This window comes from Prunus persica, chromosome G3 (assembly GCF_000346465.2).
Source record: "Prunus persica cultivar Lovell chromosome G3, Prunus_persica_NCBIv2, whole genome shotgun sequence".
In the NCBI taxonomy this organism is placed as follows: domain Eukaryota; kingdom Viridiplantae; phylum Streptophyta; class Magnoliopsida; order Rosales; family Rosaceae; genus Prunus; species Prunus persica.
In genome coordinates, this window is record NC_034011.1 from 8,563,804 (window position 1) to 8,578,807 (window position 15,004).

The window sequence follows — 15,004 nt, forward strand, 5'->3', positions numbered from 1 at the left end:
TTAGTGCCAGCTCACTGCTAGCTCATTTAATTTCTTACGTGTTACCAGCTATAAGTTTTCTGTCCTGATGATTTTTTTGTCTTATTATCAAGCCAGTGAGTGGCTGCCAGCTGGGGGAATTTAGGGCATACTTCTTTTTGGGTAAAAAGGGAGGCTACAACACTATAGCCGTCACTTTGACAGAAATAGAATTTTGAGAGCCTTTCTTCCTTCTCTGTGACTTCTGGGTTTGCATTATGATATTTTGAAATTTTTTTTTTTAAATATGCTTTGATATTTGAAATCCTCTTCACTCATTCATTCATCATTTTTGAGAGAGAGAAAAAGAGTCGTCTTCTTCTTTTCCTCTGCAAATGGTGAGATGAGTGAAGTATGAGGTTTTTTCAAAAAGAGATTTTTGAAATATTTTTTATATCTGCTTCTGGGTTTTTGAAATCTACTTCATGCATTGAGAATTTTTGAGAGCTTATTCCTGCTTTGCATTTTCAAGATGTGTGACGTCAAGGTTTTCAAAATGAGATTTTCAAGTTGTGTTTCAAATCAGCTTTCTTTATAAATAAAAAAAATATGCATCTAGGGAAATTAAACACATTCTCATTCATATCTAGATCAAATTCTTGGATGAATTTCTTCAAGAATGGTTTCTTGAAGAAATTGATCTTTTATTCATTGAATGTACATATTCATCGATCTGTCAATTTGAAGCTGAGTTGCAGTGCCATGGGGTGAAGAAGCTGATGGACTAGCTACCATTTCCATGAAGGACAAGCTACTAGCTCAACTAAGTTTGGAGAAGAAGGTTGCACATGGAGTTAGTGCTCATTTCCTAAATATACCTAGGATTGCTTGAGCTTGTGATTACTTTTTCTGTAAGATCCTTCTTGACTTAATGGATTGCTTGGTCGGAGTAATGACCCCCAGTTTTTCCCAATGGTGGCTTTCTGGGTAAACACTTTTGGTGCCATTCTCTGATTTATATGCCTAGTCATAATGTATGTGTTATATCTGAAATGCTGATGAATGTTCACAAACTTATCAATCTAGTTGTTGCTAGCACAGGGATGCCTAGATTGACGGGTCCCTTTGAGTGCCTAGTGTCAATAGATGAGTGAGAGGCGCGGCGCGGCGGAAGCGAAACACACATTGCGCCACTCAAAACACACCCGTGTGGCTCAGGATCCCCTCGGATCCCAGTTAGCCTTCTTCCACTTCATGATATTCATGACTCTCACAACTCCGCCAGAGGTTCACCTTCAAGTGTCGTCTCCTACTAGACAACGAGTCACACTACCTTGTGACAATACAATCACTCCGCATCCGGCAACGAACCATCGACGCCCATACATCAAGCGTTGCATAAGACACTTCAACCACATCGACCACGTCGTATGCTTTACTCATGTCTCGCTCATGTCCAAGTCAAGACATAGCGATCCAACACACCATCGGTTTACCCACACTTCTGTCGGTCATTCCTTTAGCGTCCATGATAGCCCACATCCTCAAGCTATACACGCAAGCTGTTATACTTGCATGTCACCCAAGCTTTGGCGACATATGTATTCCGAATGTCCCACATAACTGTCTATGCATTGCATGGGGTCGCAACCCATACGTATCGGCATCCGAATATCTTCCTTCAATATTAGACAAGGCCGAACCCAAGCCAAGTCCATCGAATATTGTCAAATGTCTCGCTAGCCGATGGCATATCGAATGCCATATGTTGACCTCACTCTTTCTAACGATTCGCAATACGAACAGCCCTACGTGTTTGTACTGTCCTCGGGAATTCCTTTCCCTTGGAGGCACAGATTATCCTTCAACAATCTTATGCCCGCCCTTATGACTATCTCCAATGTCTTAAGAATGCTCGCTTAGTGCCACAAGGATGTAAGCACCAGGGGTGGTGGAGAGCAGGACATTATGTCACCCCCTATATAGCATTTTATGCATTTAGCCTTCTGCCAGGAGGGAACATCACCTATGCACGAGGAGTCATAATTGGGCATAACTCCTTCATACGAACTTCGAATGGCGAACCGTCAGTTGCGTTTCCTGCGTCTCGACGTCATGAACATTTCGGTATTCTTGGTTCCCTCAGGTTCCTCCCGTAACCTTCGAAAATACCAAAAATACCCTTCACAAGTGCAATTTGGCCAACACCAACCATTCTAGCTCTTAAGCTCTCGCCCGTCCACACTTAGATTACCTCATAAGCGCATAGATGTCCCAATGGAGTCACGGTAGCACTTGTCTATGTGCGACCCGTGACACTAGGTTGTCATGTAGTTATCTTCTAGGGTTGTAGGGATTTGAATATTTGATATGTTGTGTATCTGTGTTATGGTTATATGTTCATAGGTCTATGACTAGTTGTTGACTAGTCATATTGTCTCCAGGTTTATTTAATCATTGTTGTTATACAGCTATTGTAACATTCCACATCGACCAACTGAGAGAGGGTGATGTGACTTATATGTACATGCCCGCCTAGGGGTGTAAGTTGGATTGGAAAATCCGATTCTGACCGATTCGGTCCGAATATTTCCAAAAAAATTCCGACTCCGATAAATCCGATATTCGAAAATGCCGAATCCGATATTTCCGACAAATGCCGAAAATTTCGCAATTCCGATCCGAAAAAATTCCGAAGCTCTCTGAACCCATTCCGATATGATTTTTCCAATTTTTTCTGGAAAATTCCGAATTCCTAATTATAATTATGTTATTTGTAGTATATAGGTCTTATTTTCATATTTTATTTGTTATATTTCAGTACCACTATAGAAATGTTCATATAACAAAAATGTGCTCATTTGAATGTAACAAAAATGCATATGTGTGCTTGTTATATCCAAATGTACTACATATATGGTAAATGTAGGGAGTATCATACTATTTCATTTTATATTCTATGTATGTATGTATGCTTCTTTTTTTTTAAAAAAATTTTAAACTATCTTCATTTAAACTTTTAATTATAAAATTATTTTATACATAAAACAACATAAGTATATTCATTGGAGCTTGGCAATTATAGTATTCCAATTGTCTATAGCAAGACTAACATATTGAATGCAAGTTTAACACAATTCAAGTTTAACACTCTTATTCCCCTAGTATTCCAATAGTATAGATTGTTGTGTGTATATATATATATATATATATATATAAGTTTTGACATTGCGTTTTTTACACAAGTTTTGACACAATTTTTGGGCTATTAGATTACTCCACTTTTAATGGTTGAGATTAAATATTACATGGTAAATAGTTTTAATTTTTTTAAATAGACAATCATTAATTTTATTTTCTCTCTCATAAAAATAATAGGAAAATTTTCTCTCTCCAACCTTTTTGCTGGAAGACTAATCACTCCTGCCTCTTTAATCTCAAATATTTATTATGGTCTATTAAATAAAGAATCTCACCAAAAAGTAAATACCCAAACCCCACATTTGCACATTGATAGGATTTTTAGTACTTGTGCAAACAGTGTTAAAAATCACATAAAATACTTGCAAGAATACAAGGCTATTGTAGTATAGATGCTCATGCAAGGTCGTTTTCCTCAAGGACTAATTAGCAATTTATGTAAAAACAAATTCCAATTACTACTTAAAATAAAAAGTCAAGAAAGATGATTATAAATTTGGTGGATTCTAAAAAACAAATATTAAACAAAAACAAATACGATTGAGAGAAAGAGTTTTGAATATCAATTTATAAAAACACTAGGGTTTCACCATCACCTAGCAATCCTATGAACTTTTACCAATTACTTATGATTTGCACATGCCACTTTGAAGGTTAGGTTTTCCTAATGTATATTCTACTTGGAACCTCCAACACAGAACGTATATCCAACATGCAACCCGTCCGGACGTTCGGATCAAATCTGAACATGAAAGACTCATTAAGTTTTGTGAAAACCCTTTGAAAAACCATGCAACCCTTAAGACGTGGTGTTCATCTTAAGTGAAATTACAATTATTAATCACAAGAAGCTAGCATCAATTTCAGGGAACCTTCCGACCAAAATTGCATCCAATTACTTTTCTAAAGATCCTAATGGTGATCAGGCATTAAGACAATTAGATAGTTTAAAACAGTGATTAACAATTCAAAATACGCATGCACTCATCATAAGCAATTAAATAAAAATCACATATTCATGCTAAGGTTCAAGGCTTCACCCTAGCAAAAGAAATTTAGTTACGCATACTCATAATTGAAATCCAAGAAAATATCATTAAGAAGAAAAGAACGAAAACACCTGAAAGTTGTGAAAACCCAAAACCCTAGCAATTGCTCTCCACAATGCAAAGTTCAAAAGTGAAAAGGGAGTCCTTCAATTCCTCGTGAGAAAGAGCTTAAATACCCCTTAAAACCTAGCTGCCAATGTACAGCTTTTCTATCCCCACAAGGAAACTAATTAAAGTAAAATAATACTAGGAAATAAAGTCCAAATTGGAATAGGAGAATTTGCCTAAAATCTGCCCAGCCACGTTTTGGCCCCAAATCTCCTCCAAATCTGGCCCAAGATAGCTTGTTTTAAAGATAAAAATGTTCTGAACACTTCTCTAGAAGGCCACGAACCCATTCGAGGTCATCTTGGGCTTCAAAAACGCACTAAAAGCCCAACACGTCACTATTCCAGCACCGCGCACTGCTCATTTATTTTATTGCCAGAAAATAACCGCTTGGAAGAACGATCTGAAATTTTGATACGATCAAGCTAAGTGACTCAAGAACGTCCTCCAACTGGAATTACTCCAAAATTCCTCAATTTGATTATGTTTTGCTCCAGAGAGAGTCGAAAGTCCTATATTGAAAATATAATTCAAAGTATCAAAATTCTTCCAAAATATTAACCAAAATATACTAAGAATGAGGTTAAATATATAATATAAAATATGTCCATCAAAATACCCCCAAACTTAGCTTTTGCTTGTCCTCAAGCGAAACAAGACTCAAACAAAAAATAAAAACTTAACAGACTAGACATCTGGCTAACACTTAACCAGGACAAAATTTCCATCTTCAAGTTGCAATCCATAGAAAATTTTAAAAACTAGAACATCCTTTCAATAGATCCAAGTAATCCCACCACAGAGTCTGAGCTATTTAGACTCAATTAGAAAAGAATTCACAAACTTCCTTCGGTGTAAAGTGAACCATCATGGTTATGGAGACTTGACTAAAACCCTTACCACTCATCCCTTTTATTCATACTTCACACACTCCACACTTTTTATTTTCCCTTTCTTCTTCTTTTTTTTTTTTTTTTTGGTGTATAAATAGTAACAGTAGTGGTTGTGCAATGTTGGTTCCTTTAAGCTTTCGATCCAACCGTGTAGCGAGACTTAGGTCAATGTCTCCCAAACCACTCGGGTTTTAGGGCACTAGGTGTAGAACACCCCTAAGGACTTATTAACTCAAGCTGAAAAGGCTACGAAACCAACTAACCACCCTGCCTCATGCCAAAACTCTACCTTTTGTCTCGAGAATCACTGCTGATTAGGCAGGACTGGCTCGGTTACTAGCAAAGTTTCGGGTGAGGCAATTATTACTTTATAACACATACTAACTTTATTTATATTGAACAGAAATTAAAACACACTTGGACAAAAAGTAAGTATTCCAATCTCATTCCCCAAAAACCATGTTGGTGTGATGTGCAAATTTCAAAGTATAATTCATGAATTAGTGTCTAAGCAACAATAAATAGAAAAGACTCTACTGTGGGATTGATTTTCACCATGTCCATTTGTTCTAACGTTTAAAATAATCTATGGATATTGACTGAAAAAAAACGAAAATTTGTAAACAAGACTCAAAAAATGAAAAATAAAAAAAATTACGTTCCCACCCCCTAACTTAAATCACACATTGTCCTCAAGGTGTGGGAAATAATCAAAAGAAACAAGAGCAGAAACAAAACGACTAAAACTTAGAAAATGGAAATCAAAAATAAAGAAAATACTCTAAGAAAAGAAATTAGGAAGGCAAAATAGAAGAACAATAAAATAAAATAAAATAAAATAAGAAAGAAAAGGAGAAAAACAATAATAGAAAAGAAATAGGAAAGAAAATACCCAGAAATGAGACACCAAGGGGATTCGAAGGCAGGACCAGGGCGTGTTGCGAAGAAGCGCTGACCAACTCAACCACGTCCACACTTGTGTCAAATATGAGCGACAGCTACAATATAACCTGCTGTAGCTGCTGCATCTGTCATCTGAAAAATATTGGATTCCCTTCTCCTAGCCCGAGCCCAGAGCTGAAATGCTCTCTTCTGTCCATTCCCATTTTGCAGAAGAAAAATAATATTGCTTGGATAAACCAAAGCCTCTCGCTGTGTTCCAGAGAATCAGAAAAGATCTCTGATTTCTCTCTTCTCAAGACCATCCATCTCCGCCTTCGCTCTTCTTCATTCTCTCCAACACTCACGATCCTTTCCTCTCTTTCAACCCAATTACACCAGCATTTTCATCTGTGTGAGGAGGCCACATCGGCAGCAAACACAACCAGTGGGGTTGAATTATCTGATGCACCTGAATTTTTGGATGGTTTTGGAGTCCCTGGATTCCTCAAATTCAGATCTGTCTCAATCCATGTCACCAGATGCTAACTTGTTCCAAGATGAAAACAAGCTGAAGCTGAACAAAAGTCTATTCTCCACCAGTAAGGACCCCAGATCTGTGCATCTCGTAGGTAAACTGTCGAACCCAGAACTGATTTTTTTTTTTTTTTTTTTTTTTTTTTTTTTTTGAAATTACACCATCTGCTTGATTCCCAACCCAAATTGTAAAGGATGCCAGCTATTGGATGCTCACTTGAATTGTCAAAGAATTGGAATCCTATGTGGCCAAGCTTGAAGTTGAGATTGGTGACTTCAAAAATCTGCTGGTCACTCGTGTGTTTCACAGGAGCAAAACCACAACCACAGAATTCTCAAGGCTTCAAAACTGGTCTGAGAGGAGAGACCTTTACTCTCAGCAATATTGAGAACACTGAGTCACCCAGGAACCACTTGACCAATAATCTTGCAAGGATGATTTCATGATCCAATATCCATCTGAAGGTAAGATTAATTCCAGAATTTGTTGTGGTCCCGATTTGGGAGCTGTGGTTGATGTATAGATGTGAGATCTTTGTCCCTGCAAATACTTACATTAATGTGCACTGTGTAGGAAAAATGCAGATCCATGAGAGGGCAGTCAACACACAAACTCAAAGGGCATGGAATCACATGAGGGTGCCAAAGGTGGACCCGTGCATCTGGTGAGTAGAATTTCGAATGCCTGCAAATTGTGTGGTTATGGATAACTACTCAAAATGATATATATGTGCTGGATTTGCAACAGCTACCCCCAAACTTAAATCTTTGATTGAGCTCGAGCTCATGTGAATTGCTTTAACTTCTAGTATAATGTAGATTTGGTGATGTTAAATAGGATTGCTGCTGGGTGCATGATTCCAGCTGCTGCTGGGTGCAAGATTCCAGCTGCTACTGGGTGCAAGATTCCAGTGTAGGATTTTCTGTTTTTGATGCTTGCTGCTGATGGTTGTGTCCTGCATTGAGTCATAAACGGCCTGCATGGAGTCAATTATGTGTTAGGAATAGAAAAGGAAAGAGAAAGAAAACAACAATTTTTTTTGTTTTTTTGTTTTTTTGTTTTTTTGTTTTTTTGTTTTTTTAAAATATAAGAAGTAAAGAGGTTAGAAAAATTGGGTTGCCTCCCAATAAGCGCGCTATTTTAAGTCTGTAGCTAGACTTTGCAGAAGCCTGGTGGTCAAATCACTGGTTCCTTCAGAGTCAAAGACTCGGCTGCAATATCAAAGGGTGTCTCCACGTAGGGTTTCAGCCTATGACCATTCACCTTGAACGTGTTGCCTTTATCTTCATTAGTGATTTGAACTGCTCCATGAGGAAAAACTTGAGTCACTAGGTAGGGTCCAGTCCAGCGAGATTTTAATTTCCCTGGAAACAACTTGAGCCTTGAACTAAATAACAGAACCTTTTGCCCTGGCTGAAATTCCTTCCGTAAAATTTGACTGTCATGAAATGCCTTAGTTCTTTCCTTGTAGATGCGAGAACTATCATAAGCACCTTGACGAATTTCCTCTAGCTCATTTAACTGCAATTTCCGCTTTTCCCCAGCTGAGTCATATGCAAAATTTAACTCTTTAATGGCCCAGTAAGCTTTATGCTCCAGCTCCATAGGTAGATGACAGGCTTTCCCATAAACAAGTCGGAATGGTGACATCCCAATAGGAGTTTTATAAGCTGTCCTGTATGCCCACAAAGCATCATTTAGTTTGAAACTCCAATCCTTGCGTGTAGAGCTCACTGTTTTCTCCAAAATACGCTTTATTTCTCTGTTTGAAACTTCAACTTGGCCAGATGTCTGTGGGTGGTATGGTGTAGCCACGCGATGATGAATCCCATATTTTGCCAATAGGTTAGCAAATGGTTTATTAATAAAATGCTTCCCCCCATCACTAAGAATAACACGCGGTATTCCAAAACGTGGAAATATAACCCCCTGGAGGAACTTCAGGACCACTGATCCTTGATTAGTTGGTGCTGCAATGGCCTCGACCCATTTTGAAACATATTCCACAGCCACTAAAATATATTGGTGCCCATTAGAAGATGGGAATGGTCCCATGAAATCAATACCCCAAACATCAAATAGTTCAACAATTAGGATACTTTGCTGGGGCATCTCATTCCTTCTGGATTGATTGCCGACCCTTTGACACCTATCACATGCCTTGCACCAATTCTGTGAATCTCTAAAAAGTGTTGGCCAAAATAACCCACTCTGTAGGATTTTCTCTGCTGTCCTTTTCTGCCCAAAATGTCCTCCACAACCGTAGTGATGAGCAAACTTTAAAACACTTTCCTGTTCAGCCTCCGGAATACACCTGCGAATAATCTGGTCTGCACAATACTTGTATAAGTACGGTTCATCCCAGAAATAGTGCTTTACATCAAATAAAAACTTCTTTTTCTGTTGGTAGGAAAAATCTGGATGCACCACACCCTTAGCCAAATAATTGACAATATCTGCAAACCAAGGTGTGTCAATTTTGACAGCAAATAGCTGTTCATCTGGGAAACTTTCACTCAATGGTAGAGAATCTGCCTCTGTAGCTGCTGGAATAATTAATCTAGATAAATGATCAGCCACAACATTCTCACTGCCCTTCTTGTCTTTAATCTCTAAGTCAAATTCTTGAAGTAAGAGAACCCAACGAATCAATCTAGGCTTTGCATCCTTCTTAGACAACAAGTATTTAAGTGCAGCATGATCTGTATAGACAATTATTTTAGCCCCAACCAAATAAGACCGAAATTTCTCTAGTGCGAACACAACTGCCAACAATTCCTTCTCTGTAGTTGCATAGTTAAGCTGTGCATCATTGAGAGTACGACTTGCATAATAGATGACATGGGGAAGCTTATCTTTTCGCTGCCCTAAAACTGCCCCGACAGCATAATCTGACGCATCACACATTAGTTCAAATGGTAAATCCCAATTTGGTGCAGCAATGATGGGTGCCGAAGTTAGGAGTGCTTTCAACTTGTTGAATGCTTCTAAACAGGCCTTATCAAAATTAAACGGTGCATCCTTAGCCAATAAAGTGCACAAAGGTCGACTAATCTTGGAGAAATCCTTGATGAACCGACGATAAAAACCTGCGTGTCCTAAGAAGGACCTCACACCTTTTATTGATGTAGGAGGTGGCAGCTTTGCAATAACTTCAATCTTTGCCTTGTCAACCTCGATGCCTTTGCTAGAAATTGAATGACCCAAGACAATTCCCTGTTCAACCATGAAATGACACTTTTCCCAGTTTAGCACTAAATTTGTCGCTTGACATCTCTGAAGAACTAATGATAAATTCTGTAAGCACTGATCATATGAATCCCCAAAAACAGAAAAATCATCCATAAAAACTTCCACAATATTTTCGACCAAGCCAGAAAAAATACTCATCATACAACGTTGAAACGTAGCAGGTGCATTGCATAATCCGAATGGCATCCTCCGATAAGCGTAAGTACCAAATGGACAAGTGAAAGTAGTCTTCTCTTGATCCTCTGGTGCGATTGGAATCTGATTATACCCAGAATACCCATCAAGAAAACAGTAAAAAGCCCGCCCAGCCAACCTTTCTAACATCTGGTCAATAAAAGGCAATGGAAAATGGTCTTTTCTCGTCCCTGTGTTAAGCTTCCGATAATCTACACACATTCTCCAACCCGTAGTCAATCGTGTAGGAACTAACTCATTATTATCATTTTTCACCACTGTAATACCGGTTCGTTTAGGCACAACTTGAGTCGGGCTAACCCATTTACTGTCAGAAATAGGATAAATCATACCTGCATCAAGTAATTTCATAACCTCTGTTCTGACCACCTCTTTCATAATTGGGTTAAGGCGGCGTTGAGCATCAACTGTTGGCTTTACGTCGTCTTCCATTAATATTCTGTGCATACATAGTGCTGGGCTGATTCCCTTGATGTCCGCAATTGTCCATCCCAATGCATCTTGATATTTTCTCAATACACGAAGCAATTTATCCTCCTCTGTCAGTGTTAAATCTGCTGCAATTATAACTGGCAGCGTCTCTGCAGCTCCTAAATATGCATATTTAAGATGTTGTGGTAAAGGCTTCAGCTCCAATTTTGGCGGCTGTTGTCTGGAAGGTTTAAGGGGCTGTTTGGGCTCCCCTAAACTCTCATACACATTCCTAAATTTTGGCAACACTGTGGGCAGACTGTTCAATGCGTGTATGTACTCATGAACACCTTCATCTTCAGAATCTGTCTCAAGTTCCCCCTGTAAAACATGCAGCAACTGATCTGTTTTTGAATTAGCACAAAATCTGTCATGCACCATACTGTCTACCATGTCAATACGCATACAATCTTGCTGTTCAGCAGGACGTTTTGCTGCCTCAAACAAATTAAACACCACAGATTGGTCCTGAACCCGTAAAGTCAATGTTCCAGCTTCCACATCAATTAAGGTCCTAGCTGTTGCCATAAACGGCCTCCCCAAAATAATAGGTGATTGAAGGTCTTCATCCATGTCTAAAACCACAAAATCTGCCGGTAGATAAAGATTATCAACCTTAATAATTAGATCTTCAATAACACCTCTTGGATAAGTGATTGAACGGTCAGCTAGTTGAAGTATAATTGATGTAGGCTTTAAATCTCCGTGCCCCAATCGCTGAAAAACAGAAAAAGGCATCAAATTAATACTTGCACCCAAATCAATTAAAGCGCTTTTAAAATTAGAATTTCCAATAGTGCAAGAAATATTAAAACTCCCTGGATCTTTTTTCTTAGGTGGTAGTTTGTGTAGCAAAACTGCACTGCACTGTTCTGTCAAAATAACTTTTTCCAAATCTGAAAGCTTCTTTTTGCTGCTGCAAACTTCCTTCAAAAATTTGGCATATGACGGAATTTTCTTGATTGCATCCAGTAAGGGAATGTTGATCTGAACCTTGGATAATGTCTGCATAAAGTCCTTAAGTTGCTGATCTTTTGCTTTAGGCTTCAAACGTTCTGGATATGGAATTGGGGCCTCATAAACACGCTCAGGAACTTGTTTTGGAACAGTTTCTAGATCTGCCGAATTATGTTTTTCTGCAGGTTTGGCAGGTTCTGCTGCTGCAAAATTTTCTGTATTATCTTCCACTATTTGCTGCTCCTTTTCAATGCTATTTTCACGATTGTCATAGCTTTTTCCACATCGTAAAGTCCGAACAACTTTGCAATCTTCACGTCCATTTGGATTAGGAATTGTTTGACTAGGAAATTTGCCCTTTTCTCTGTCTGAAATCTGTGTAGCTAGCTGTCCAAATTGTTGCTCCAAACTTTTAATTGATGCTTCAACATTTTGAAATCTTTGATTGTTGCCCTCGATGAATGATTGAGTTGTTGCTGCCAGTTTAGCAAGTTGATCTTCCAGAGATGGTTTGGAGGGAACAAAAGGTTTTTGTGCATGCTGGAATGGTTTGGCATTAGTCTGATTGTCACCCCATTTGAAATTAGGGTGATCCCTCCATCCAGGATTGTAATGAGTTTCATATGCATCATTCCTAGGCCTTTGATAGCTGTTCATCATATTGACATGTTGTTCAACAAGCTCTGGGTAAGAGTCTCTATGTGGGCAGCCCATTATGTCATGTGTAGCCATACTGCATATAGTGCAAACTGTTGATGTAGGTGGCTGCTGTGTAGAACCTGCTATATGTTGTAGAAGCATATCAAACTTTGCATCAATTTTCTTATCCATTTTTTCCATTTGTGCAGACATGTTGGGAGAACCTACTGATAACTCAAAAATGCCCCTTTTCTGTGAATGTTCTGCTGCCCATTGCTGAGATTCTGTAGCCATCATATCAAACAGTTCAAATGCCTCTCTTGCAGATTTATTTGATAATGATCCTCCAGCTGATGCATTCACATGGCTCTTAGATGTAGGATTAAGCCCATCAAAGAAAATATTCATTTGTGTATCTGAATCAATTTTGACATGTGGACACTTTATGTACATCTCTGTATATCTCTCCCACGCTTCATGAAACTCTTCATTGGGCTTCTGTGTGAATGTCAAAATCTCCCTCTTGTAATTCAATGTCTTGGATGCTGGATAATATTTGTTCAGGAATTTTGTGTGTAACTGCTGCCAAGTAGTAATGCTATTAGCTGGTAGAGTGAATAACCAAGTTTCTGCCTTGTCCTTCAAAGTGAAAGGGAAAAGACGTAACTTAATAGCCTCAGCAGAAAAACCCCTAATCAAAATATTCTTGCAACCCACAATAAATTTTGCAATATGTATGTTTGCATCTTCATTAGGCAACCCCCGAAAAGTAGGTAGAATTTCAAGCATATGGTGCCTGATCTCGAACGAATCACCCTCTTCTTGTTCAGGATACACAATGCAATTGGGAACATCAGTGGCACGGGCTTCCAATGACTCCCTGAGTGGTCTACCTGCCGCAGGTAATTCTAACGACATGTTACTCTCGTTTGCAAACAAATTCTGCAAAAAAGTGCCCTGCAGTGAACAGTCCCAAGCCCAAATAACTTCTCTTCGCTGTCTATGCAGTGTGCGCTCTGGTTCTGGATCAAATTGTACAATCTGTGCAGTTCCTGATCTGGTCTGGACCATGCAGTCTGCAAAATCTGCAACAGAAACAAAATTGTTCAATTTCAATTTTTTTTTTAATTTTTTATTTTGGACGAAAATTAAAAAATAAAATAAAATAAAATAAAATAAATCAGAAAAAGGTTAAACAAAAATTGTCTAAACCCAATATAAATAAAGTTAGTATGTGTTATAAAGTAATAATTGCCTCACCCGAAACTTTGCTAGTAACCGAGCCAGTCCTGCCTAATCAGCAGTGATTCTCGAGACAAAAGGTAGAGTTTTGGCATGAGGCAGGGTGGTTAGTTGGTTTCGTAGCCTTTTCAGCTTGAGTTAATAAGTCCTTAGGGGTGTTCTACACCTAGTGCCCTAAAACCCGAGTGGTTTGGGAGACATTGACCTAAGTCTCGCTACACGGTTGGATCGAAAGCTTAAAGGAACCAACATTGCACAACCACTACTGTTACTATTTATACACCAAAAAAAAAAAAAAAAAGAAGAAGAAAGGGAAAATAAAAAGTGTGGAGTGTGTGAAGTATGAATAAAAGGGATGAGTGGTAAGGGTTTTAGTCAAGTCTCCATAACCATGATGGTTCACTTTACACCGAAGGAAGTTTGTGAATTCTTTTCTAATTGAGTCTAAATAGCTCAGACTCTGTGGTGGGATTACTTGGATCTATTGAAAGGATGTTCTAGTTTTTAAAATTTTCTATGGATTGCAACTTGAAGATGGAAATTTTGTCCTGGTTAAGTGTTAGCCAGATGTCTAGTCTGTTAAGTTTTTATTTTTTGTTTGAGTCTTGTTTCGCTTGAGGACAAGCAAAAGCTAAGTTTGGGGGTATTTTGATGGACATATTTTATATTATATATTTAACCTCATTCTTAGTATATTTTGGTTAATATTTTGGAAGAATTTTGATACTTTGAATTATATTTTCAATATAGGACTTTCGACTCTCTCTGGAGCAAAACATAATCAAATTGAGGAATTTTGGAGTAATTCCAGTTGGAGGACGTTCTTGAGTCACTTAGCTTGATCGTATCAAAATTTCAGATCGTTCTTCCAAGCGGTTATTTTCTGGCAATAAAATAAATGAGCAGTGCGCGGTGCTGGAATAGTGACGTGTTGGGCTTTTAGTGCGTTTTTGAAGCCCAAGATGACCTCGGATGGGTTCGTGGCCTTCTAGAGAAGTGTTCAGAACATTTTTATCTTTAAAACAAGCTATCTTGGGCCAGATTTGGAGGAGATTTGGGGCCAAAACGTGGCTGGGCAGATTTTAGGCAAATTCTCCTAGTCCAATTTGGACTTTATTTCCTAGTATTATTTTACTTTAATTAGTTTCCTTGTGGGGATAGAAAAGTTGTACATTGGCAGCTAGGTTTTAAGGGATATTTAAGCTCTTTCTCACAGGGAATTGAGGACTCCCTTTTTCACTTTTGAACTTTGTATTGTGGAGAGCAATTGCTAGCGTTTTGGGTTTTCACAACTTTCAGGTGTTTTCGTTCTTTTCTTCTTAATGATATTTTCTTGGATTTCAATTATGAGTATGCGTAACTAAATTTCTTTTGCTAGGGTGAAGCCTTGAACCTTAGCATGAATATGTGATTTTTATTTAATTGCTTATGATGAGTGCATGCCTACTTGAATTGTTAATCACTGTTTTAAACTATCTAATTGTCTTAATGCCTGATCACCATTAGGATCTTTAGAAAAGTAATTGGATGCAATTTTGGTCGGAAGGTTCCCTGAAATTGATGCTAGCTTCTTGTGATTAATAATTGTAATTTCACTTAAGATGAACACCACGTTTTAAGGT